This window comes from Vombatus ursinus, unplaced genomic scaffold (genome assembly GCF_900497805.2).
Source record: "Vombatus ursinus unplaced genomic scaffold, bare-nosed wombat genome assembly UNPS02014792.1, whole genome shotgun sequence".
Classification (NCBI taxonomy): domain Eukaryota; kingdom Metazoa; phylum Chordata; class Mammalia; order Diprotodontia; family Vombatidae; genus Vombatus; species Vombatus ursinus.
Window position 1 is genome coordinate 11,679,363 of NW_020954570.1, and position 25,666 is coordinate 11,705,028.

The window sequence follows — 25,666 nt, forward strand, 5'->3', positions numbered from 1 at the left end:
TTCTTCTTCCAGATGAATTTTGTTCATATAGTTCCTAGGTTTGTCTTGGCAGGCAGACTCCCAAGTATTTTATATTTTCTACAGTTATTTTAATTAGAATTTCTTTCTATCTCTTGCTGCTGGACTTTGTTAGTAATATATCAAAATGCTAATTAGTTATGTGGGTTTACTTTGTATCCTACAATTTTGCCAAAATTGTTAATTATTTCAGGTAGGTTTTGAGTTGATTCTCTAGGATTCTCTAAGTAGACCATCATATCATCTACAAAGAGTAATAATTTGGTTTCCTCATTGCCTATTCTAATTCTTTCAATTTTTTTCTTTTCATTGTTATAGCTAACATTACTAATATTATATTGTATAACAGTGGTGATAATGAGCATCCTTGTCTCCCCATTACAGATGATGCTTGCTGGTGGTTTTAGATAGATTAACACTTCAAGGAAAGCTCCATTTATTCCTATGCTCTCTAATGTTTTTAATAGGAATGGGTATTGTATTTTTTCAAAAGTTTTTCTGCATCTATTGAGATAAGCATGTGATTTGTTGTTTTTGTCATTGATACAGTCATCCTTGCAGTCCTATTATAAATCCCACCTGGTCATAGTGTATGGTTTTTTTTTTTTTCTGATATACTGCTGTAATCTCTTTGCTAATAACTTTAACATTCTGCATCAAGATTCATTAGGGAAATTAGTCTCTAGTATTCTGTTTTTACTCTCCCTGATTTAGGTATCAGCACCACATTTGTTTTAAAGGGAATGTGGTAAGACACCTTCTTTGCCTATTTTCCCAAAAAGTTTATATATTATTGGGATAAATTATTCTTTAAACGTTTGGTAGAATTCACTTGTGAATTCATCTGGCCTTTGGGGTTTTTTCTTAGGGAGTTCATTGATGGCGTTTTCAATTTCTTTTTCTAAAATTAGGTTGTTTAAGTATTCTATTTCCTTGTCTGTTAATCTGGTCAATTTATATTTTTGTAAGTATTCATCCACTTAATTAAGATTGTCAGATTTATTGGCATATAATTGGGCAAAAAAATACTCTTAATAATTGTTTTAACTTCCTCTGTATTGTTGGTGAATTCACCCCTTTCATTTTTTGATACTGGTAATCTGATTTTCTTCTTTCTTTTTTTAAAATCAAATTAACCAATAGTTTATCTATTTTATTGGTCTTTTTTTTTCATAAGACCAGCTTCTTGTTTTATTTATTATTTCAATAGTTTTCCTACTTTCAATTTTATTAAACTCTCCTTTGATTTTCAGAATTTCCAATTTTGTGTTCAATTAGGGGATTTTGTTCTTTTTCTAGTTGTTTTTTTTTTCAGTTGCATGTCTAATTCATTGATTCACTCTGTTTCTATTTTATTGATGTGTTTAGAGAGATAAAATTTCCCCTAAGTACTGCTTTAGCAGTATCCCATAAATTTGGGCATGTTGCTCCATTGCTGTAATTCTTTTTAATGAAATTATTGATGTTTTCCTATGATTTGTTCTTTGATCCACTCATTCTTTAGATTTAGATTATTTAGTTTTAAATTAATTTTTAGTCTATGTTTCCACAGCTCTTTATTGAATATAATTTGTATTGCATCATGATCTGGAAAGGAAGCATTTACTATTTCTGCCTTTCTACATTTGATTGTGAGGTTTTTATGCCCTAATACAGTCAATTTTTGTATAGATATCATGTATGGTTGAGAAAAAAGATATATTCCTTTGTATCCCTATTCAATTTTTCCAGAGGTCTATTATATCTAACTTTTCTAAAAATCTATTCACCTCCTTAACTGCTTTTTTGTTTATTTTGTGGTTATTTATTTAGTTCTGAGAGGGGAAGCTGACGTCCCCCTTTAATTCAGTTTTACTATTTTCTCCTATAACTCATAAAACTTCTCCTTTAAGAATCTGGATGCTACACCACTTAATACTATATGTTTAATATTGATATTAATTCATATTCCAAGGTACCTTTTAGCAAGATGTAGTTTCCTTCCTTATCTTTTAATTAGATCTATTTTTGCTTTTGTTTTGTGTAAAACCACAATTGCTACCCCTACTTTTTATTTTTTTTTACTTCAGCTAAAGTATAATAGATTCTGCTTCAGCCTTTTATGTTTACTCTGTGTGTGTTTCTGCTTCAGGTGTGTTTCTTGTAAACAGCATACTGAAGGATTCTGGTTTTTTATCCACTCTGTTACCTATTTCCACTTTAGGGGCAAATTCATTCCATACATATTAAGTTATGATTGTCAACTGTATATTTTCCCCCATCCTATTTTTCCTCTTGTTTATCCTTCTTTCTCTCCTTTCACCTTTTCCCTTCTCACCAGTTTTGCTTCTGACCACTGCCTTCCCCAATCTGCCCTCCCTTTTGTCAATCCCCTAACTTTTTTAAACCCCCTCCCCTCCTACTTCCTATTTACAGAGAACGTCTACTTACAAGGAAATACTCCCTAGATGGAAAGATAGACTTCTATACCAAACTGATTGTTTATTTTATTCCCTCTCTGAGCCAATTCCAGTGAGAGTAAGGTTTAATTGATGTCCACTACCTCCATTCCCATTCTCCCTTCTACTGTAATAGGTCTTTTGCACCTCTGGCGGGGAGGTAATTTACCCCATTTTACCTCTCCCTTCCTTCTGCTCCCAGTGTAATCACATTTCTCATCCTTTTTTTTTCTTTTGAATATCATCCCATTAAAGTCACCTTATACTCATATCTATACTTCTATCTATCCATCTATCTATCTATCTATCTACCTATCTATCTATCTATCCTCTCCTAACTGCATTAATAGTGACAGAGTTCTTAAATTAACATGAACCATCTTTCCATTTAGGGATGCAAACAGTTTAGTCTTCTCTTTTCTCTTTCCTTTTTACACTTTTATGCTTCTCTTGAGCCTTGAATTTGAAGATCAGATTTTTTGTTCAACTCTGGTCATTTTATCAAGAAAGTTGGAAAATCTTCTATTTCACTGAACAACTGTTTTTTTCCCCCTGAAGGATTATGCTCAGTTTCACTGCATAGTGAATCTTGATTACAGTCCTAGCTCCTTTGCTTTAGTAACATCATATTCCATGGTCTCTGATTCTTTAATGTAGAAGCTACTAAATCCTGTATAATGCTAACTGTGGCTCCATATTTTAGTTGTTTCCTTCTGGCTGCTTGCAATATTTTCTCCGTGACCTGGGAACTCTGAAATTTGGCTATAATGTTGCTGGGGGTTTTCATTTTGGAATTTATTGCAGAAGGTAATAGGTAGATTTTTTCAATGTCCATTTTATCCTCTGGTTCTAGTATATCAGGTCAATTTTCTTTAATAATTCCTAGAAGTATGATGTCCAGATCTTTTTTTTTTTTTCAATCATGGCTTTCAGGTAGTCCAATCATTCTTAAATTATCTTTCCTGGATCCATTTTCCAGGTCAGCTGTTTTTACAATGAGATACTTTACAGTTTCTTAAATTTTTTATTCTTTTGATTTTGTTTGATTAATTCTTGATGTTTTGTGAACTCATTAGCTTACATTTTTCTATTCTAATATTTAAGGAATTACTTTCTTCAGTTAGCTTCTCCATTTGTCCAATTCTACTTTTTTTCACTTAACAGTATTTTTTTCCAATTACCTGTAGAGATAGTTTTAAACATTCATTTTTGTAAGATTTTGAGTTCCAAATTTTTCTCCCTTCCTCCCTTCTCTTCTCCCTCCTCAAGATAGCAAGAAATCTGATATAGGTTATACATGTGCAATCATATTAAACATATTTCCACATTGGTTATGTTGTGATAGAAAAATCAAAACAAAAAGAAAAAACCACACAAAAGAAAAAACAAAAAAAAAGTAAAAAATAGTATTTTTTTTTAGACAATTGGGGTTAAATGACTTGCCCAGGGTCACCCAGCTAAGTAAGTGTCAAGTGTTTGGTCTGAGGGCAGATTTGAACTCAGGTTCTCCTGACTACAGGGCTGATGATCCATCCACTGCACCACCTAGCTGCCCTGAAAATAATATGTTTTGATCTGCATTCAGACACCTTGGTTGTATCTCTGGATATGGACAGCATTTTCCATTATGAGTCTTTTGGAATTGTCTTGGATCTGTATTGCAGAGAAGAGCTCCAATTCTACTTTGTAAGGAGATGTTTTAAGTAAATTTTTATACATCTTTTTCCATTTTTTATCCTACCTTTATCAAACTGATGACTCTTTTCATGATTCTCTTGCATCACTCTCATTTCTTTTCCCAATTTTTTTCTTCTACCTCTCTGATTTTTAAAATCCTTTTTGAGCTCTTTCAGGAGGTCTTTTTTGGGTCTGAGACCAATTCACATTTTTCTCTGAGGCTGTGCGTGTAGGTATTTTTACATTGTTGTCCTCTTTTAAGTTTGTGTTGCTCTTCCCCATCAACATAACTTTCTATGGTCAGGTTTTGTTTTTTGCCCATTTTTCTCCCTTGCCTATTTCTCTACTTTTAAAAGTGAGCTCTGCTCCTGGGCTGGAGGGAGCACTGTACCAAGCATCTTATGCTGGGGAATGCAGGCCCTGACTGCTAATCTGGCACTGTGCCGGTGTTGCAAGGGGGCTGGCTGCTCCTCTGGTACTACATTCGGGTCCTAGGGGGTCTGTCCACTCACCTGGTGTTGTACTGGGAACTGGGGGGTAGGGAACCTGGTGCTGCACTGGAACCATGGCTGAACAGTTGCCTTACCCCACCCCCACCCCCCACATTCTAAGAGCTTAAAACTCTGGAAGCTGCTGCAGACTCAGCTGCTCTTAAGGTTGATGCTGGTTTCTACCAGGCACTGGCTGCCTGGTGCAAGGGACTGGGACCTTGAGACCTCTCTGCTGGCTTGCACCTGAGCCCAGAGCATGCTCCTGGCTTGTGTTAGGTCTTGGGGGGGCCAAAGGGAGAGGGGTCTTGCTGCTGGCTTGCCAGGAGCAGCCTGTGCTGGACTGCACTCTCTTCTTATTCCAGTGAAGCAGACCTTTCTTGCCAACCTTCTAAGTTGTCTTAGGCTGGAAAATTGTTTCACCCTTCTTGTTAGTTCTGCCACTCCAGAATTCATTTTGAAGTGTTATTTTAATGTTGGTTGGAGGGGAATTTTGGAGAGCTCAAGTAATTACTTGCCTTTACTCTGCCATCCTGGCTCCACCCCATGAGAAAATATTCTATTAATAAAAATTATGCTCAAGTAACCCAGGAAGCAGGGAGCCCTTATTGTTCAGATAGCTATCTGCTTGTGCGATTAACAATAAATGATAAGGTGCCCTTTTTGACATTTTTGTTTAGAAATTTTAAACTCATGTCAAGGGTAAAGTTTTTAATCCTATTGAGTTGCCTGCAAATCCTTTGGTTGATTTGAAATTACAATATCATACACACAAAAATTTAGGTGTAAGGGAAGAAGGCATGAAAGGGATAGGAAAACAGCATCCCCCATCCCCACCCTGCCCTCTCATTGGTCTCTTAATTACTTTACAAGTCATTGGGCATTGACCATGTCCAATGACATGCTATATTTACAGAGTGCTTTACAACATTTCCTGATTCTTTGTTGCAAATCTATGGAAGGGCTTTCAGTGAAAATGAAATACCAAGACCTGAATTGGTGAGGGAAGAAAGTTTTGAACCAGCTGATACAATCAAGAATAAAAATAACTCAAAAAGGAAATGAGTGAGTAATGTAGAGACAATGGGGAGCAACAGATTACCTGACTTCTGTAAAGGTTCCCCTCAAATATGAAAAGAATCAATGGAAAAGTTCCAGTTCGTATGGATGGTCAATGGAAAGACATGGACAAAAATTGGAGAGCTTGAGGAATGATGAGGTTTCCATTTACACAAATCAATCTAATTATTTAAGTATGTTTGGATTTGATATTTTTGGCTTAATGTGAATACTGAAAAAGGGGATGTGACTTGTTCCAGACCAAAAAAAAATTCATAGGCCACAGACAGCATGTAAAGCATACAATTCTAGGGCTTTAGATGTTACCCGGAAGGTACAGCTAAACTGGGATTTCTGAGAATAAACAATATGGAAAGGGAAGGGAAGGGAAGGGAAGGGCAGAACAGTAGCTATCCCTCTTCCATTGATTATGTAGTTCCCTGATTTAGAAGTGGAATGCTGAAATGAAATAAAAGAATGTAAAGAGAGCAAAATATCTAAGTAAAAGAAATTAATACTGGAGTAACAATTTATATAGCATCAATATGAGTACTAAAAAAGATATGGATCTATAATACAGCCATAAAAAAAATTGAGAGCAAAATTCGAACACCTTTTCATAATTGCATAATTTCATACCATACAGATCTAAGAACACAATGATCTTAGTTTTAAAAAATAATGTTTGTTCTAGGTTGAGTCTGCTTCAGGCTTGACTCATTATAGTTTAGGTTTGAGACAAATGAAAAGCCTGAGACAGAGTTTCTACATAATTAATAATCAATTTATTAATTAGGCTAGTTTATAATCAATAAGCTGATGGTCAATGGTTTCTTTTGATAACTGAAAACAACTCTGTCGACCCCAAAAAAGAAAAACCCTGGACCTTCCCACCTAGCCAATCACCTGAGGCTATAATCCTATCAACTGTCTTTTCATTGTGACTATGCCCAATCCCCCAATTCCATTCTGTACCCTTAATCCTATGTAGACTCTATTCTCCCTTGGCCAAGAGTCACACGAGCTAGGAAGCATTATGTGTCTGAGGCCAGATTTGAACTAAGGTCCTCCTGACTCCAGGGATAGTGCTCTATCCACTGCACCCCCTAGTTGCCCCCAATGTTCAAAATTCTTGAGGCTGATATGGTATCTTAGAGTTGAAAGGCACCTTAAGGTAGTAAATAGCTAAGCAAATGTTCTACGCCATTGATATACACATTGATATACTGAGTGTACCTATGTATGTTCTACATAATCACTAAGATCCCATTCAGCTTTAAAATATAAGATGCTACAGTTAAATATAAATTCATATTTAATTTGTATATTCTGAATTAAAGGAATTGTTAAAACCTATTGATGTTTTATGACATAATATTTCTTTGAAATACATCATGGTTATAGATTTAGCAAAATCCTTCTACGCATGAGGTAAAAATGATTTACAAATAAATAAACATGTAACCACAATGGGTTACATGGGAAGTCATGGAGATAATTCAAAAATCCGACAGAATATAAGAAAAAACAATACAGCTAATAATAATAATGTGAGTTTGAATAATGAGAAATTTGATTTAGTGCAAATTATAAAATGATATCAGGTTGTACTTAAAGAGATAAAATTCAATTAATGTGATCTGTGTGAGCTAGCTGAGGGATTAAATGCACTGCCACATCGATGCGGATGTGATGTGCTCCTGCATACCATATTACCAACAGTTGCATTCTCTTTTGAAGAGTCCTTACAAAAAAATGGACAAAAGGAAGAAAAGTTCAAATGGAAACACTGCTAGCACCAAAGGGGGAAAAATTGGTATTACATTAGGACAAAAATCTAACTCTAAAATAGCAGAACATGTCAGAATGTCTGAATAAATCATGTATGGAATATAAAAGGAAAAAACAAAGTTGGATCAGCATTTTGTGGTTTGCAAACAGCTACAAAGAAGAGAAGTGTTACAGTGATAGAAATGGAACACCTTTTGCTGAGTGGATTAAAAGTTGTGATAAAAAACATGCATTCTTCTTAGCAGAGCAGCTATTTAGACAAAAGTTTCACACTTATTTAAGGCAGTGAAAAATAGTAGAGATGAAGTGAATAATGAAATAATTTTACTACAAGCATTGATTAGTTCAATTGCTTTAAAACTGAGTTCAAAAAATTCAAGAAGGGGGTTAGACTGGTCAAAAAAAATTTTAATGTGAATAAATCAGACTTATTTTCTAATAAAGGGGGAAAAAAGCTCCATCTGCATTTAAAGTGTCTAAGGATTCCTAACAATTTTATTGGAAAGTTACAATACATAAGATGATTTCTAATTAAAAATCAGTGCTGATCATTGTTGAAACCTTTGTGCTTTAAGAGGTTAGAACCATTGATCATTTCCAATTCCTTGATGGTCAAATAAGAAAACATGGTTGACAACAGATGTTTGTGAAGGCTGGTTTTTAAGTTATTTTAGCCCAGCTGTTGAAAAATATTGTAAGGAAAACAAGGATGCACTGAAAGCATTACTGATTCTAAATAACACCCCAGGTCATTCAAACATACTTAGTTCATTGAATATGACTTGCAAATTCACCAAGATACAGAAAAAGCTCTGAATCCACCAGCCTAAAATGTAGGTTTAAAGAAAGAAAAGATAGTTCAGTTCATACTGCTAAAATATTTTAAAGGATAATAATGAAGTTTTCATTACATAGTCAGTGTAGACTTATCTTTAGGTATGATATTCAGTTATTTTTAACCTTTAAAAAATCACTTTCTATATCTATTTTATTACTTTGTAGTAACTTGAATCAGAAATAAATTTTTCTTATCCTTTACTGTTGCATTTTTTAATAAATAAATATACATTTATGTCAAAAATATCTATTGTCTATTTCCATTGGACTGGAACCAACTGTCATATTTTACATATAATTATAAATTCAAACAGTTTGTGAATAATGCAACCACTTCATGGGATTCATTATCTGTAGTAATTAAAACTTAGCTCTATTAGTTTAGTGGCTATTATATGTGTAGGTGGTACTTCCAGGCAAGACTAGAAGGGTTAGAGAAGAATCAGCCTCCACTTTAGGAATATGGGATGGTCAGATTCTTTTCAGACCACATTTTTATCTTTGTACTAGGTGAATAAGAAAAAGGGACTTTCCTTTCATCCTCCCTCACTATAAAAGCCAAAAGGCTCACTGAAATGCTCACCACTTTAGGACACTTGACTTTTGCTATCCAAGAATTCCTAGCCTAGGGGTGAATGGTCACAAATCATGTGTTTTGTCTTATTTCTGCTATTATAGCTTATAACAATTATTGATAAACTTAAATCCATAAGATTTTCTCATTCGGCTCAGCCCACAGCCAGATTTGTGAGAAAGATGTCAAAAGAAAAAAAAAAGTTATTTTTCCTCCTATTCATATGTGTACCACAGACTATTCACTGTCTACCTCCACTGTAATCCCACTGTAAGAAATTAATAAACAACACTGGCAACTAAATGGAACAGTGAATATAGTGTTGAACTTGGAATCAGGAAGCCTCCAGTTGGAGTCTTGCTTCAAACATTTAACATCTCTAAGCCTCTGTTTCCTCATATGTGAAATGGAGATAATAATAGCATTTCCTTCATAGTGTGAGAAATGATCTCTCAGAAGTGAAGCCTCCTCAAAGGGTTAATAGTCATTTGGAGAGAGCTGTCTCAGTTAAATGATAAGGTCAGAAGCCAGATAGTAAGAGGTTAAGAAAAGAGTGAGAGAAAAGAAATTGGAGGCACCTGTTGTAGATGGCCTTCTCAAGGAATTTAGTTGTATTGTTGAAACATACTCCCTTCTGACCTTGTCAAAACCACCCCACCTCAGATCCTGTTTTTTTTTAAGCACTTAGCAGAAAGAATAGCCCTACCCCCAACCTAAATTGTTTACCCTTGCAAAATGTCCCGCCTTTTTGTTGCTGGGGAAGATTTCCGTGAATAGATTGTGCCCCCTGAAGCTCAGCCAATGGGATGAGGGGAAAGGCTTAGAGAGGAGGAGCTCGAGTTAAGGGATAAATAAGCCTTGCTTTCTGTAACCAACTTGTATACCCTGGCCATACCCTTTCTCATGAGAAAGCAATAAACTCCTTTCTACTTTCAAGGTATCTAAGTCTTTGTCTTGATTTTGAGTAGTGGTCTCTGTCCCACACAATAGGACTGGTATAAGGATCAAAAATGTAACATAACAGCTCAGATTCTTAAAATCTGGCCTGTTTGCATTAGTGATACAAATGCTTAGATTCCTTAAGAATCTGGCCAATATGGTGGATTCCTAAAATCTCAACCACCTCTTATCAATGTCTAATAAACCTTATCTTTGACTGAAAGAAGGCTTGGGTAAAATTTATTTGGGCAGGACCCATGTCTCTTGCTCTCGATACTTTGGGGTCCCAGCACCCCTAAACCTCAACATTTTGGTGGCCCATACCAAGAAACTGCCTAACCCCAAGCTCTTCTCTAGCCAAGACTGGAAGGTATATAAGCCTCCCCCATCTTTCTTGCCCTGCAGTTGAGGTCACTCTCCAAGCACCTAGGAAGGCCTGGAGGTGCTTTTTGGACAGATAGTTAAGAGGATGTGGCCTGATGCTCTCAGGCTCTAGGTCCACTGGTTCGGTTCGAGGCCATGGACCTAGGTACACCTTCTACAGCATACAGGACAAAGATGGGTGCCCTATTGGGAAGCATATGCCCAATTCTGTCAATTCTCTCTGTGCTAGGGAACTTGGAAAACTTCAAGTGCTTTTTGGTTCCCTGAGGCTTACTTATTCCCTTCCCTCCACACGCCTGGATCCTCCTTCACAGAGGCTACAAAGAAAAGTTAGAACAGCTAAAAACATCTTAGCAGATTCTGGAGGTTTTATGATTGATCATTAAGGTAGGAGGGGGGAGAGGCAGCAGCTACAGCATGGGCCCCACTGGCAATGGCCTTGAGCCCTGAGGCAACCTTTGCCTGGAAGCATGACCCAGGTTCGGCACATCCTGCTCACCAGCACCCACCTCAACCCCCAGCAGCTGTAGGGAGAGAGGTAAGGTAGACGGTCAACGTAAAGAAGCCAGCCAGCTTCCAAACCTGGCTAAGCCCACTCTTTTAAAGTTGTAGTGTTAACTGTTAATGATGAGATGTTGATTCTCTGTGTAAAGTAATTTGGAAACGTATTTAACAAAATTGAAGTCACCTGATCAGTAATGGGTTTGTTTCAAGTTTCAACTTGGTAAACTTTTTGTATCAGTTACATCAAGCAATTTTTCATAATTTGGTTACAGCTACAGTAACTTGGTTACAATTTGGCTATTGTTGGTTATTGTTTTAATATGTAAACTTGCCAAAAAGCTTGTTTTGGGTTATGGCTTGCTGAGAATTTGCAAATATATAGAAGTAATCTCTAACAATTGGCTTTTTACGGCAGGGCAAATTTAAATTTGAGATAGAAGTCCTGGAAGAGTTTTCCCTAAGCTGTGACTGGTGAAACTTGCTGTTTGAGGTAAAAGCTCATGGGACTGTAAATGATTTCATTTTGAGTTGTCTGATGGATCATAATAATCCATCCATAATCAATAGTCAATAATACACCATTGAAAGAAATGCCACAAGCTTCTCTGAGAGAGTGTGATACAGGTGGGAAGTTTGCATTGGGAAAAGCTGAGAGGACAATTTTAGCCTCAGTCTAAGATGGGATCCTCCTGGCTCACTTTCTCCATTGTGTTCCTTTGAAAAGGAATGTTACCCACCTGGCCATTCCTGAGACTGGCTCTGAGGTGGATCTGATACTGCATGGTTGGAAAACTGTGAATTATCTAAATCCAAACAGAGCTGAGGAGTTTTATCCTGTCATATTTGGGCCCTAAATCTATTTTCTGCTTCATCCTTTTATAGCAAATGTCTATAATCAGAGCAAGTGGCCAGTAAAGATCAATGCAAGTAGGTGAGATCTTGCTGTTTTGACCTGAACATGTAGTCATTCAATACCCCCAAACAACTGAAATTAAATCAGAAACATCTTCAGTTTGGTTTGGGGAGGAGAATTTCAGTGATAACGGAAGTGAAAGTCTGTCTCTGGCAAATTCATTTGTATAACTATTGAACCCAGGGGTGGAAAACTTCTATCTACAAAATGTTACTTCAACTTTTGAAAAAGTAACAAGATCATATAATACTGCAGGTCAAATGTAAACTATTTTAATGGGCTCTCACACTTTTACTTCTCCCTATATCTGTGCCCTGCAGTCTTTTCTGTCAAATTGTATCTTCCAAACTACGGGGCATTCACCTGCAATTGGTAGCAAACAGCAAGTACCAGCCAATGTCCCCTCCCCAAAGATGAAAGCATAAAAAAGCACTTTACGCTCAAAATATCTCTTGAGGCCCCCCCAAAAAAAGTGACATTTTTGTAAATACAGTTGTGACTGCCTTGGAGAGAAGAAGTAGGTTTAAAGTGTTAACTTGATCTTAGGCCAAGTGAACAAATAAGCTTGAGACATAATAGACAAATTGAATTTCACTGATGTACACATGTAATCCATGTCATAACAACTTGTTCCTTTATCTGAAGAATGAATGACCAGCTAATGTCATATTATGAGACAAGAAAAAAAACATGACAATCTTCCTTCACTGCTGTTCAGAAATTCTCTCTTGAGCAAAAATACTCTGCATTATGTTTTTTTAAAGTTTGTTGCTAGAAAAAGAAAGTGTGTGTGTGTGTGTGTGTGTAGAGGATAGTGGAGAAGGAGTAGGGATTGAGAAAAATTCTTTTGAAAGGATAGAGCTTATTGCTGATTGGGATAATGAGAGATGAAACAAGAAGCACCATGGGCATTTCGAAAACTAAACAGAAACAAAACAGGGACTGATGTCAGAGGTCTCTGACCTGCAGTGACTAGACAGTAATGCCAGCATAAGAAGCGAATAAATAAAATGTTCAAATGCCCTTCCAGGATATGTTGTTCTCCTTTACTGCTGAGAAGAAAACACTGTTTTATAGCTAGTCTCCTTTCTGTTACATGAGAACGAAGAATAATGTCAATGAGAGCCAGAGCCAAGATAATGATGTATCAGAAAAAAATGAGCAGAGCTTCTATTATCATTCATATTCTCTCCCTCTCTTTCTCATTCTCTCTCTCTCTCTCTCTCCCTCTCCCTCTCCCTTTCTCTCTCTCCCCAATTTTCTACTCTGATTTATAAAATGCAATAGACTAAGTCCTGATCAGAAAGTCCATGAAAATTCATGAAGAATCTTTTTTCCAGGTTAGGTCAAAATAGAAATACAGATACAAAGGGATACAGTCACTGCAGCACACAGAATGCGGTCTGGCTGGGATTGCCACACAGATAATTCTATCAGAAGGAGACACTGTGTACCAGTACAAGAGTTCCTAGACCACCACAAGGGTCCAATCTTGTTCAGGACAGAGGAATAAGTGTCACCTGGTAGCTCACTACTGTGATAGATGATTAATTGGACCCCTACTTATTCTATTTAGTATTCATCTGTTTGATAATTCCATAGGGGTAGTGATTATAAATTCTGTATATTAGTCCCTAAAGCTGTGAACTCCAAATTGTAAATTCACTTGCTTAATCACAGGAAGCTAAGTAGAGAACCTCCACTCTTGTTTTTGCCTTATGACGACCAAACCTAGCATGGCGGAGCTGACTCAATGGCATGGAAAGTCCCCCAGATATTTTTGTTGCCCTTCCATCCTTCAACATTCCTCTATTGTCTAACATGGAGAGATGACTATGAGCACTTGACCAACAAGTGGCCCCGTTTGTTACTCTGTGACCTGTCTACTGGCCCACTGGCCCATCTAGATGTTATGACATCTGTTTATCAGTCCAGCTCACAGGTCTGCTCGTCTGCTAAGCAGGACCTCCTGAAAGGTCAAGATAGGTCCATCAAAATCTGTTCAATTGTTCATTAGTCAACTAATGGGATTCTGTATTTTATGTAGCCCCTCCCTTGAGGGCCATGGTCAACATCTATCAATCAACAAGACCGAATTTTTAGTTTGCTTCATATGTATCATCTGGGCATCAAGCTATAACTAAGCCCCTGGAGGAAGGAGATATTTCAGATCATGAGGAAGATCTGAGGTTTACTTCATTAGAGGGAGCCACAGACCCTTTAATAAAGTGCTATTGGCTCAGCGCTCTGCCTCAGTTTCTTTTATTGTAGAGTAGACAATTCTGAACCCCACATTACGCAATTCTGAGAAAGAGATTCAAGGTAGACTGAGGAGAGTAACTGAACCTAGAGGTAACACTCCAGTTACAAACCATAAATTGTATATTCAACAAGGAGTAAGTTCAGAAACAAGAAGGATCATTGTATCTTAGACCCCAGGAACAGAATGGTATTTTAGTTCTAGGCTCCAGCCTACTCTGAAGCTTACAGCAGAATAACCAGGGTAGGAATCCCAGACCAAAGGGGAACCTAAAGTTCTTTCATTGTGAATCAGTAGTGCTTTGCTGGTGGCTGCTAGTGGCTGAGTCCAGCAGCAGTTTCCTGGAATTCCAAGCAGGGGAAAGCACAAAGTATTACTCACTTAGAGTGATAGAGCGCCTGAAAATGGCTTTGTTACATTTCAATGATCTTAAAAAAATGGAAAGGGAGGGGAATAAATTCACAGTTAAAATAAAGGACTGGAGTAAAATTATTATCCTTCAGCCAAACAATAAAAGTCAGATTTAGCAATTATTTTGGACATAACAACAGCAAAAATAAATTTAAAGAGATAAACAAGGAAACTACATTGCTGAAAGGTGACAATGAAATAATATCAATACTAAACACATATGATATAACATTTAAACACAAAATGTGAAATGAGTTACAGGGCAAAACACACTAATAATCTAATAGTAGGGATCATCAATTTCCCTCTTTCAGATGTAGATAAATATAATAAACATGAATGAAGTAATGGGTCTGAATGGAAACACACCTTTTACAGACTTCAATACAATAAAAATTTATATTCAATAGAGGGACATTAAAGAAATGATTAATAATTAATGAGACTAAATAACTTAACCCTAAAGGTGATTGAGTGAAATAACAAATCATAGAAACCATCAGTAATTTCAGTAAAGATAATGACAACATTGAGACAACATACCAACATTTTGGGAATCTTTAGGGAAAATTCTACATCTCTAAAAATGCTCATATGTAAAAGAGAGAAATAGCAGATCAATGAATTGAGTAGACTATTTAAATAGAGAGGCCACTGGTTATTTTGATTTTTTTTTAAGACAGAAGCAAACAGATTTACTAGTATCAAAAATGAAATAGGTAGATTCACAACAAATGAAATAAATTATTAGAAACAATTTCACCATATTATTTGCAGGTAAAACTGACAAACCAAATGAAATGGATAAAGTATAAAATGTCCAGAAGAAGAAAAGAAGACTTAAATATACCAATCTCTAAAAAAAATAGAGCAACCTCTAAATTAACCCTCAAATAGTTGGGGGATGGGTGGGAAACTTTGCAGCAACTAGCTGGATTTGCCAACGAATTCTATCAAATATTGAAGAACAATTAACTTTACTTCCTCAAAAGCTGCTTGAAAAAAAAAAAGAAAAAAGTTCAGTCAAATCCATCTTATGACACAAATATGGGTCTCAATACCAAAATTAGAGATAAAATTTAGTCTTTTGGGTAGAACAGAAATAAAATAGGCCAATATCCCTAATGAATATTGATATAAAAGCTGTAAATAAAAATTTAGCAAAGACTACAGCAATTTATCACATACAGTATACATTATAACCAGAATGCTTTCATATGCTGTTTCAGAGCTGGATCAACATTATTAAAACTATAAACATAGTTGTCCATAATAATAACAAAAACAATAAAAATCACATGAATGTACCATAGATGCATAAGAAAAACAAAAAACTTTTGATTAAGGGTAAATCAAAGATATCCATTATTACCATTTTTATTTAATACAATTTTAAAATGTTAGCTTTAAGGCAATAAAAAGAAACTAAGGTAATAAAGAAGAGGTAAAAAGAAAAAAAAATCACTTTTTACAGATGATATGCCGGCTTCCTCAATCCTAGAGAGTCAACCAAAAAATTAACTAAAACAAATAACAACGTGAGTAAAGTTGTAGGACACAAAAATAAATGCATATAAAGCATCAGCATTTCTATGCATTACTCAAAAAAATCCAGTAGGAAGAGATGGAAAAATGATTACATGAAATATAAAGTACTTTGAAGTTTACTTGCACACACACACCACAGAACCATATGACTACAACTGGAAAACACTACATAAATACAAACATTGGTAGCTGAAGACAGAGTGCTGGACCTATAATACGGAAGAACCAAGTTCAGATTTGACCTAAGACACTTAATAGCTATGTGGCTATAGGCAAATCATTTAACCTCTGTTTGCTTCAATTTCCTCAGCTGTAAAATGGGGATCATAACAACCTCATATTTGACCGAGAAAAAAAAAGTGGGGAAAACCAGAAAGCAATCTGACAAAAACATTATACAGACTAACATCTCATACCATATGTGCTCTAAATGGGTACATGTCTCAGACATAAAAGGTGATAGCATAAGCAAATTAAATGAGCAAAATATACGGTATCTATCAATCAAATTTACAGAAGAATTCATAACCAAACAGAAGATAGAGAGCATTATAGAAAGAAAAATCAACACTTTGGAGTAGAACATTTTACTCACTTAAAATCAATGTAACTAAAACAAGGAAATGACTAAATAGGGAGAAAACTATGAAGCAGCTTTCTTTAATAAAGTTCTTATCTCTAAGGTATATAGGGAACTGATTAATATTTATAAAGATAATAGACTTTCCCCAACTGATAAATAGTCAAAGGATATGAACAGTCATTTTTCAAAGGAACTATAAACAAATCTAAGCTATCAATAGCCACATGGAAAAATGCTCTAAATCACTAATAATTGGAAAACTGCAAATTAAAACACCTCTTAGACTCCACCTCATAATTTGCAAAGTTAACAAAACAGGATATTGACAAATGCTGGAGAGGCTGTGGAGAAACAAATGCATTAAAGCACTTCTTGGTGGATTTGTGAGCTGTCACAGATATTCTAGAAAGCAATATGCAAGTTTGTACAAAAAAACTATTAATCTCTACATAACCTTCGACCCACTGTTACCAAAGATATGTTCCAAAGAGATAACAGTATGATGAAAAAAATCAATATGCACAAAAATTTTATAATAGTTCTTTTTGTGATGGCAAAGAAAAGAAGAGGAAACTGATGTGGTACTCATCAATTGGGGAAAAGATCTAAACAAGCTATGTTATAGAAATATGATGGAAAACCAATGAATTATGAAAAAATAATGAGGGGAACAATTTTGGAGAATCTTGGGAAGATTTGTATGAGCTGACGTAGAAGCAGGTGAAAAATTTACAGTAACAACATAATTAAAAAGAATTAACTGATAACAAAATAACCAACTACCATAGCAGGGACTCATGATAAAAGCATATTACCCTACTTCCTAGAAGAGAAGTGATAGACTCAGCAAATTGAAAAGTATAAATATTTAATTATTTTAAGAAATTGAATGTCTATAAAATCTCGAAGTTGGAGTGACAGTTTCTCACTTTCACTGAAATTTACATAGCAATTGTCTATTTACAATTTTCTTTATCTCTCCATAGTCCCCTCTACTCCTCTTAAAGCTTTTACATTCCTAGTTTCTACTACTTCGGTTCTTATACGTTTATCTGGAATAGTGACAGAGGAGGGAAACTCCAATTACAGCTTTTTAGGCTATTTACATTAATAATTTTCCCAATCTTTCTGATAATATAGCAAGCAGGGAAACAGAAGATGGCTTGGGATTATTTGAAAAACAGCTCCAAAACTTGCTTAAATCTTAAATTGAACCTTTAGAACAAGATAGTAAGCATTTCACTGATATTCCTTATTTCATTCCCTGGTTGGAGAAAAAGGAAGAAAAGCTAAATTTTTGCATTTCACAAGAAAGTTATTTTCATTACTTTTCCCTCACAGATGGAAAGAACAATAGAAATACTTCAAAAAATCCTGCTCTCTTGAGATTTCCAGATAAATTCTGAATTTAACAGAGAAGCTTGAAATAACCACTTGGTCAATAATAGAGTGACATGAATTTCTGGAACTGTTCTTATCCTGAAGGGTGAACAAACAGATTCTACATAATTCTCTGTAATTTTGCTTGCTTGGCTGAAAAAAAGCCATATTTATTATGAACCCAGTCTTCCTGTATATAATCTCTCCTTAGGGACAAATTTTCAGGCAGGAAGGGAACTAAGAAAAGGCCTAAGTCTTGTCCTTACAAGGTGTTTTTCATTAAAATGTGAATAAAGAGACACCAACACAACTCCCAGTATTCCATCAATAGGCACTTTCCCAAATATGTTTCCATCTAAACTCCTTTCATATGTCCCTACCCCTTTTAGTTGGAATGTGGAGGTGGCAGGGTAGGAAGGACTTGAATTATAGAGGCAGGATGGTATAGAAAAAAAGACCCAGCTTTACTATTTACTAGCCCATAGGATTTTTGACAAGTCACTTACCTTTGATGCTCAGTTTCTTTTTCTATAAAATCAAGATGTGAACAGCTAGGTGGAACAGTGGCTGGGCCTGGAATCAGGAAGACTCATCATCCTGAATTCACTTCTGGCCTCAGACACTTACTAGCTGTATGACCCTGAGCAAATCACTTAATCTTGCCTGCCTCAGTTTCCTTATCTGTAAAAATGAGCTGGAGAAATAGCAAGCACAACTGAAACGACTGAACAACAACATAAAATCAAGATAAAAGGAACTACATTAACTTCTTTACATGTTTCATAGGGTTGATTTCAGCATCAAAAGAGTTCATGAGCTTGAGAAAATCAAAACCTATGTATAGACCTCAAATTTCTCATCAGTAAAATGAGGGGGACTAGTCTCTGAGATTCCTTCCACTTTTAGATTTATTTGCCTATGAGCCTATATTTGAATACGTTTATGTATAACTTTACATGTGTTTACAAATATTATATTATTATTATTATTACTTAAAGCTAATGTTGGAGGGGATAATAATATATCAAGCATATCAATATAAAGGTCCAGCTGTTTTGGAAATCAATTTGAATGTGAGAAAAGTCACAAAACCATTCCTAATCTCTCATCTAGTGGTACTACTATTGGACATATATCCCAAGGATAAGCAACTCCAGCTAATATAGCTCCTCTCGGAGTGACTTTGTAAACCTTTACTGTACTCAAGAAAGAGGATATGAAATCTTGGGAATATCAGTTAATTATCATTTTTCAAAGAAAGCTTGTGAGAAATTAAGTGGGTTCATTACTGTCATTACAGAAAGAATATTTTTTTCTGTGAAACCAAGTTAACTGACATGGGCAAGAAAAAGTCAAGAAAGATTTCTTTGATGGAGTTTATGTGAGACTTTGACAGAGGAATAACACAATTTCCTGAAGAAACAAGGTTAACTATTAGCTTCAAAAGAGTTTAAAAAGATATTTCAATAGAAATGAACTTAACTCTTATTCCATGAGGAAGATATCATAAGGAGAATGCCCAAGATACTATAACTGTCATCATGAGAGGACTAACTGGTTGGATTGTGGTTCCAAGTTTTTGGAGGAGTCAGAGGTTTCAGATAAGTTAGAAGCTGACATTTTTCATGTTGTTGAAACATTAATTTATGTCTTTGTATTATTTCTCATTATTAATAAGACATATAGCCAGTTGTTTGGATATTTGTCTAAGCAGGGATGACATAGAGTCAACTTGATTGAACTCATTCACAAAAGTTAATTGTTAAATTTTCAATGTTACACCCCATAAATCAGCAAATGTAAAAAAATCAAGGCTTGATATATTGTTTTGTTGGTGTTTTAGGCTTAGAAATTAATGGAGACTGTATCAGTACTGAAGACTAAATTTAAAAGTATGTCATGTGTACATTTTCTTTTTGGAGAGATAGTTGTTAAACATTTACCAGTATACCACTGTGTACATTCCTATGAGATCAAAGTTTGAAACTGAGGGAGAAGAGAAAGCTTATGGGAAAAGAAGCTTGCGGATCTAGTTATTATAAACCTGAGAGGGGGGAGAGAGGAGAAGCTAATAAATTAATTGATGAAAGATTTTGCATTTTAATAACTTATGAGAAAATTTCAAACAAAAGCCTTGATTGACTTTGAATCCAGTGGGATACATAATTAGTATAGTAATGAATCAGTAGCACCTGAGAGCTGTTAACAATACATACTCACATATCACCTAAGGGATTGCTACAGGTACACATAGCAAAAAGCCCTGCTTCAATAAAAGATCTCAGATTTTTTTTTTTTAATCCTGGGAGTACTTTTTTTGTGCTAGAAAAAAAGTAAAAACTGGAAGCAAAAAAGTGCCCATTGATCAGGAAATTGAACGAATTGTGGTATATAAACATGAAGGAATATCACTGAACCGTAAGAAATTATGGATATGGGAAATTAGGAGAAACATGGGAAAACCGAACTGATGCAAAATGAAGTAGAAATGGCAGGTCCTCCGACCCCCCTGCCCCCCCCCCCCGCCCCCCTTCCAGAGCCTCCTGGGAGCCGGCCCCTTCCCTCAGGCCTAGCTGCTTCACTCCAAATGGCTCCTCCTCAGCCACCTGAGCTTCCATCTCTACCACCCAGACCCGTGGCTCTGACCAGGCCCGCCCAGGCCTGGAGCCAGCCGCAGGTCTTGGCCTTGGTCACATGCCTCTTGGAGCTCTCAGTCCGTCCTCGAGGCCGAGGCCACAGCCCTGGGCCAGGCCCAGCACGTGCTGAGCACGAAGCCGGGTCTCACAGCAAGGCCGAGCGGGCCCCCCCCCCCGGCCCCCCCCCCCCCCCCCCCCCCGGGTCCCCCCCCAGGCCCCCTGCCGGGCTCCGGCCAGTCTCTCGCACACGCCCCCAGAGGTCAGGCGGCCTCAGAGCAGCCTCTCCCTGTCCCGGTCCTGCCCGGCCTCCCTGAGCTGGAGGGAAGCGGGAAAGGAAGGGCACGGGTCTTGTGAAAAATTATACGTCTGTGTACTTCTAATAAAAACTTTTTTTTAGGAAAAAAAAGGCCTTGATAAAACTGTTTTTAAATAGTATTTAAATTTTCAAGAAAATGCCCATAATGAACACCAAACATATGCTTAGAAAACCATCTTGATTTCTGGGGTTTCTCTTCCAACATAACATTTGTTCCACCAAGTTCATACACAGATGTAACATGACAGCCAAACGAGCTGTGTAGTAAAGGTAATTTCACCTGCAAAGATCAAAACTTTCAGCTCTGGGTAGTGATGCTGGCTGCAATACCAGCCAGGATATCAATACCAACACCAGGATAACAGTGTGCCTACCTGACCTGTCTCCATTCCCTTCACCTAGACTAGAAGAAAATAAATGCTGAGGCCAATACCTTCCCCTTTTACAGCATTGTCTCTCACAAAATATTATGAGTAAAGGAATCAACAAAATTCCCCTGGAGCACATGATGCAAAGAAACTAGGCTTAAGGTGACACAATCTTTCTGAAGATGCCTCTAGTTGTGGCTACACAGCCAGTTAAAAAAATGCTCCTCTTAACTATGTGGTTAGTAAACCAAAAACGAGTTATGCTTACAAATGTGCCACAATTTCTCTCAGAAGCAGGTTTCTCAGTCTGTATATCTGGAGAAGCTGCATCAGCCGAGCAAGCTGATTTATTGAACACATGTGCCTGAGCCCTATTACAATTTGTATTATATATTATCATTTTCTGTGGTGACATCCATAAGGGCAAGGATGTTGTCTTAGCTAGAATTCATATCTCCTGCAGCACCTAGCAATGTTCAGCACACAGTATGTGAAACTCAATCATTTACTAAATAAAAAGTATTTAGCTTCTGTATCCCTGGCCCTTAGTATTCTTTTATACAATGTTTAGTCCTTTGATTAGAATTGTTTTACAAAGCATTTCATTTTCTCTCATCCAGGACTTGTGTTTTCTATTCTGATTACTTTAGTATCTTGAGTTGTCTTAAGTCAATTTTTCAATCAAAAGTACTTGAAAGCACTGAATACATCTTCCTATAAAATCTCTTTGGCCCTTTGGAATCAGTGTTGTCTCATTTTAATCACAAATACATTTAGAATTGAGTTGCTCTTCTAAAATATTTTATGTCATTTAATTTTCCATTCAGTTATTTCCACAGCTTCACCTACAATTGAAACTGTTGTTCTTAATAAAAATTGAGTATAAAAACAAACAATATAATGATGTTATTAAGATGACAAGTGTTATGTAGATGAGGAAAAACATGGTAAAAAAAATCACTGGAAGTGGTCAGAAAGTCTGGATCCCACAATTATATCTTGTACTTCATATTTACAGCACCTACCTTATTTATTATTCATATAATCTCACATTTATATAACACTCTAGTCCCTTAAAGATTTTTCTCACAATAACCGCATGAGAGGAGTAGTGTGAATATAAATCTGATTTTATGGAGGTGGAAACTGAGGCTCAGAGAGCCTCATATTCACACCTGAGCATGTGATGCAATCATATCCGATTTAATGACCTGACCAATATCACACACAACTATGAAAATGGCAGCTAGTAGCAATGCATAGTAAAAAAACAAAAAACAACAACAACCAAAAAAAAAAAAACCTTTGAGGTATTGTAGAGGATCCCATTTTAAGGTAATGCTATTTTTTCCCTCTGAGCTCCTTAGTGTTCTGTTACTTTTCAGTTTCTGCTTTCAATTTCAGTTGCTATTACATAGTTCTGCAAATATTTTTGTTATACTGTTCAGACATTTGGAGGGCTTATTCCACCCCTTCCTATAATTGAGGCAATTTTGTATAAGGGAATAATCAGTCTTTGGAATTAAAGTAGCTCTGCACTTACAATCTGTGTGATCTTGAGCAAATCACTATTTTTTTTCTAGGATGTAATTTGCTTACCTGCAAAATAAGGGAGTTAGTCTAAGTGACCTCAAAGATTCCATATTGCTCTTAATTCTGTGATAAACAAGATGGCAATTATACCACTTTGCACTTTGCTTTGAAAAATTACACTTGTATTGTTTTACCTTTTCATCATTCATTATAATTTCATAAAAATCAATTTGATCCTATGTATGAAAGTACATATGGAAAGCTTAAATACCTTTATATTCAATCAAGAAAAGTAGGAATAGAGACAAAACCCATGACTTCACTGGTATAAAGAATTTCTGGGTGAGTAAACTTTGTCTATCAATCCATTGTCAGCATCCCATCTGCAGTTCATTTACTATGGCCTTAGAGTTAACTAGATCACTCAGAAGAAGACTTGTACAAAGTCCCACGGACAGTATATCAGACTTGAAACCAGACTTGAAACCAGGACTTTATGACTTCAAGGTCAGCTTTCTCTCCAGTATGTTACATGGCCTATCAATAAAGAAAGGGAAAGAAATAAGCATTTATATGGCACCTACTACTTTCCAGGTACTATGTTAAATGTTTTTTACAAATAGTACCTCATTTGATCCTCACAACAACCCTGTGAGGTAAGTGGACTAAAAATCAGAATTCAAGTGTTCAGAGCCAAGATGGCAGAGAAAGGTAGCAGCTCACCTGGGCTCTCCCCAAAACCACTCTGTACACCTTTAAATAATGCCATAAAACAATTCCTGGAGCAGCAGAACCCGTAAAAGGAAGGGGTGACATAATTTTCCAGCCAAAGATAACTTAGAAGGTCAGCAAGAAAGGTTTGCTGCACCTGGGTGATAATGGAGCACAGTCCAGTGCAGGCTGAGCCAACATAGGCCTAGCCTCAGAAAAACAGAAACAGGCCTTGGGAGACACTGAATCAGCAGCAGAAACAATTGCTTCCAGAGCTCTCAGCCCACAGCAGTAAGGGGGTCAAACAACTGGGCAGAAGGAGATTACAGGAGTCTCTTTGCTAGCAATGAGGTGGGACTCTGTTGCTTTGCCCATACTCAAATCAGGATGGCAGTCCTGGGTGGCAGTCCCAGGGCAAAGAGGAGCACTAGTACACCGGGGCTTGTGGCCACGGTAGAGCAGGGATCCTCCTCACAGTTCCAGGCAAGAAAGAGTGCTTGTGGCTGCTTACAGACCAGAGCAAAGGACAAAAGAGTAGTAAACACACCTCTCCTTAGATCATACTCCCTTGGAAGAACTGAAAACTTACAGGTCCCTAGAAGTAACTCTGAAAACAGTTGCACAAAACCCCTGGAGCTTGGAATAGTGAGCCTTCCACCCTGGAAACAGAACCCTACTTTAACAAAGAGTTAAGAGTCAAGAAATAGGCTGGGAAAATGAGCAAACAACAGAAAAGAAATTCTGACCATACAAATTTACTGTGGTGACAAAGAAGATCAAAACGCACACTAAGACAATAACAAAGTCAAAACTCCTACATCCAAAACCTCCAAGAAAAATATGAATTGTCTCAGGCCATGGTAGAGCTCAAAAAGGATTTTGAAAATCAAGTAAGAGAAGTAGAGGAAAAATTGGGAAGAGATATGACAGTCACATAAGAAAATCATGAAAAATGAGTCAACAGCTTGGTAAAAGACACACAAAATACTGAATAAAATAGCACCTTAAAAAATAGACTAGGCCAAATGGTAAAAGAAGTTCAAAAAGTCAATGAGGAGAAGAATGCATTAAAAAGTAGAATTGGCCAAATGGAAAAAAGAGGTACAAAAATTCACCTCAGGAAAAAATTCCTTAAAAAGTAGAATTGACCAAATGTAAAAGGAGGTGCAAACATTCACTGAAGAAAATAATTCCTTAAAAATTAGAATTGAGCAAATAGAAGCTACTGACTTTATGAGAAATCAAGAAACAAAAACAAAAAAAAACCCAAAAGAATGAAAAAATAGAAGACAGTATGAAATATCTCATTGGGAAAAAACACCTGACCTGGAAAATTGATCCAGGAGAGATCATTTAAAAATTATTAGACTACCTAAAAGCCATGATCAAAAAAAGAATCTAGACATCATCTTTCAAAAAATTATCAAGGAAAACTGCCTTGATAGTCTAGAACCAGATGGTAAAATAGAAATTGAAAGAATCCACTGATGATCTCCTGGAAGAGATCTCAAAATTAAAACTGCCAGGAATATTATAGCCAAATTCCAGAGCTACCAGGTCAAGGAGAAAATATTGCAAGCAGCCAAAAATAAATAATTAAAGTATTGTGGAGCTACAGTCAGGACAACACAAGATTTAGCAGCTTCTACATTAAAAGGATTGTAATTAGAATATGATATTCTGGAGGGTAAAGGAGCTAGGATTAAAGCCAAGAATCACCTACCCAGCAAAACTGAGTATAATCCTTCAGGGGAAAAAATGCATTTTCAGTGAAATAGAGGACTTTCAAGCATTCTTGATGAGAAGACCAGAGCTGAATAGAAAATTTGACTTTCAAATACAAGACTAGAGAGAAGCATAGAAAGGTAAACAGGAAAGGGAAATCATACAGGAATGAATAATGTTAAACTGTTTACATTCCAAGATAGGAAGATGATACTTGTAACTCATACAAACTTTCTTATTTTTAGGGCAGTTAGAAGGAGCATAGAGAGAGAAAGGGCACAGGTAGAATTAGGGAAATTATCTCACACAAAAGAAGCAAGTAAAAGCTTTTACAGTGGAGAGGAAGAGGAGGAAGGTGAGAGGAAATGAGTGAACCTTCATCAGAATTGACTCAAAGAGGAAATAACATACATACTCAGTTGGATAGAGAAATCTATCTTACCCTATAAGAAAGTAGTAGAGTAATGGCGTAAGAGAAGGAGAGAGGGTGTAATAGAAAGGAGGGAAAATTGAGGAAGGGCATAGTCAGAAACAAAACACTTTTGGGGAGGGACAAGGTGAAAGGAGAAGGAG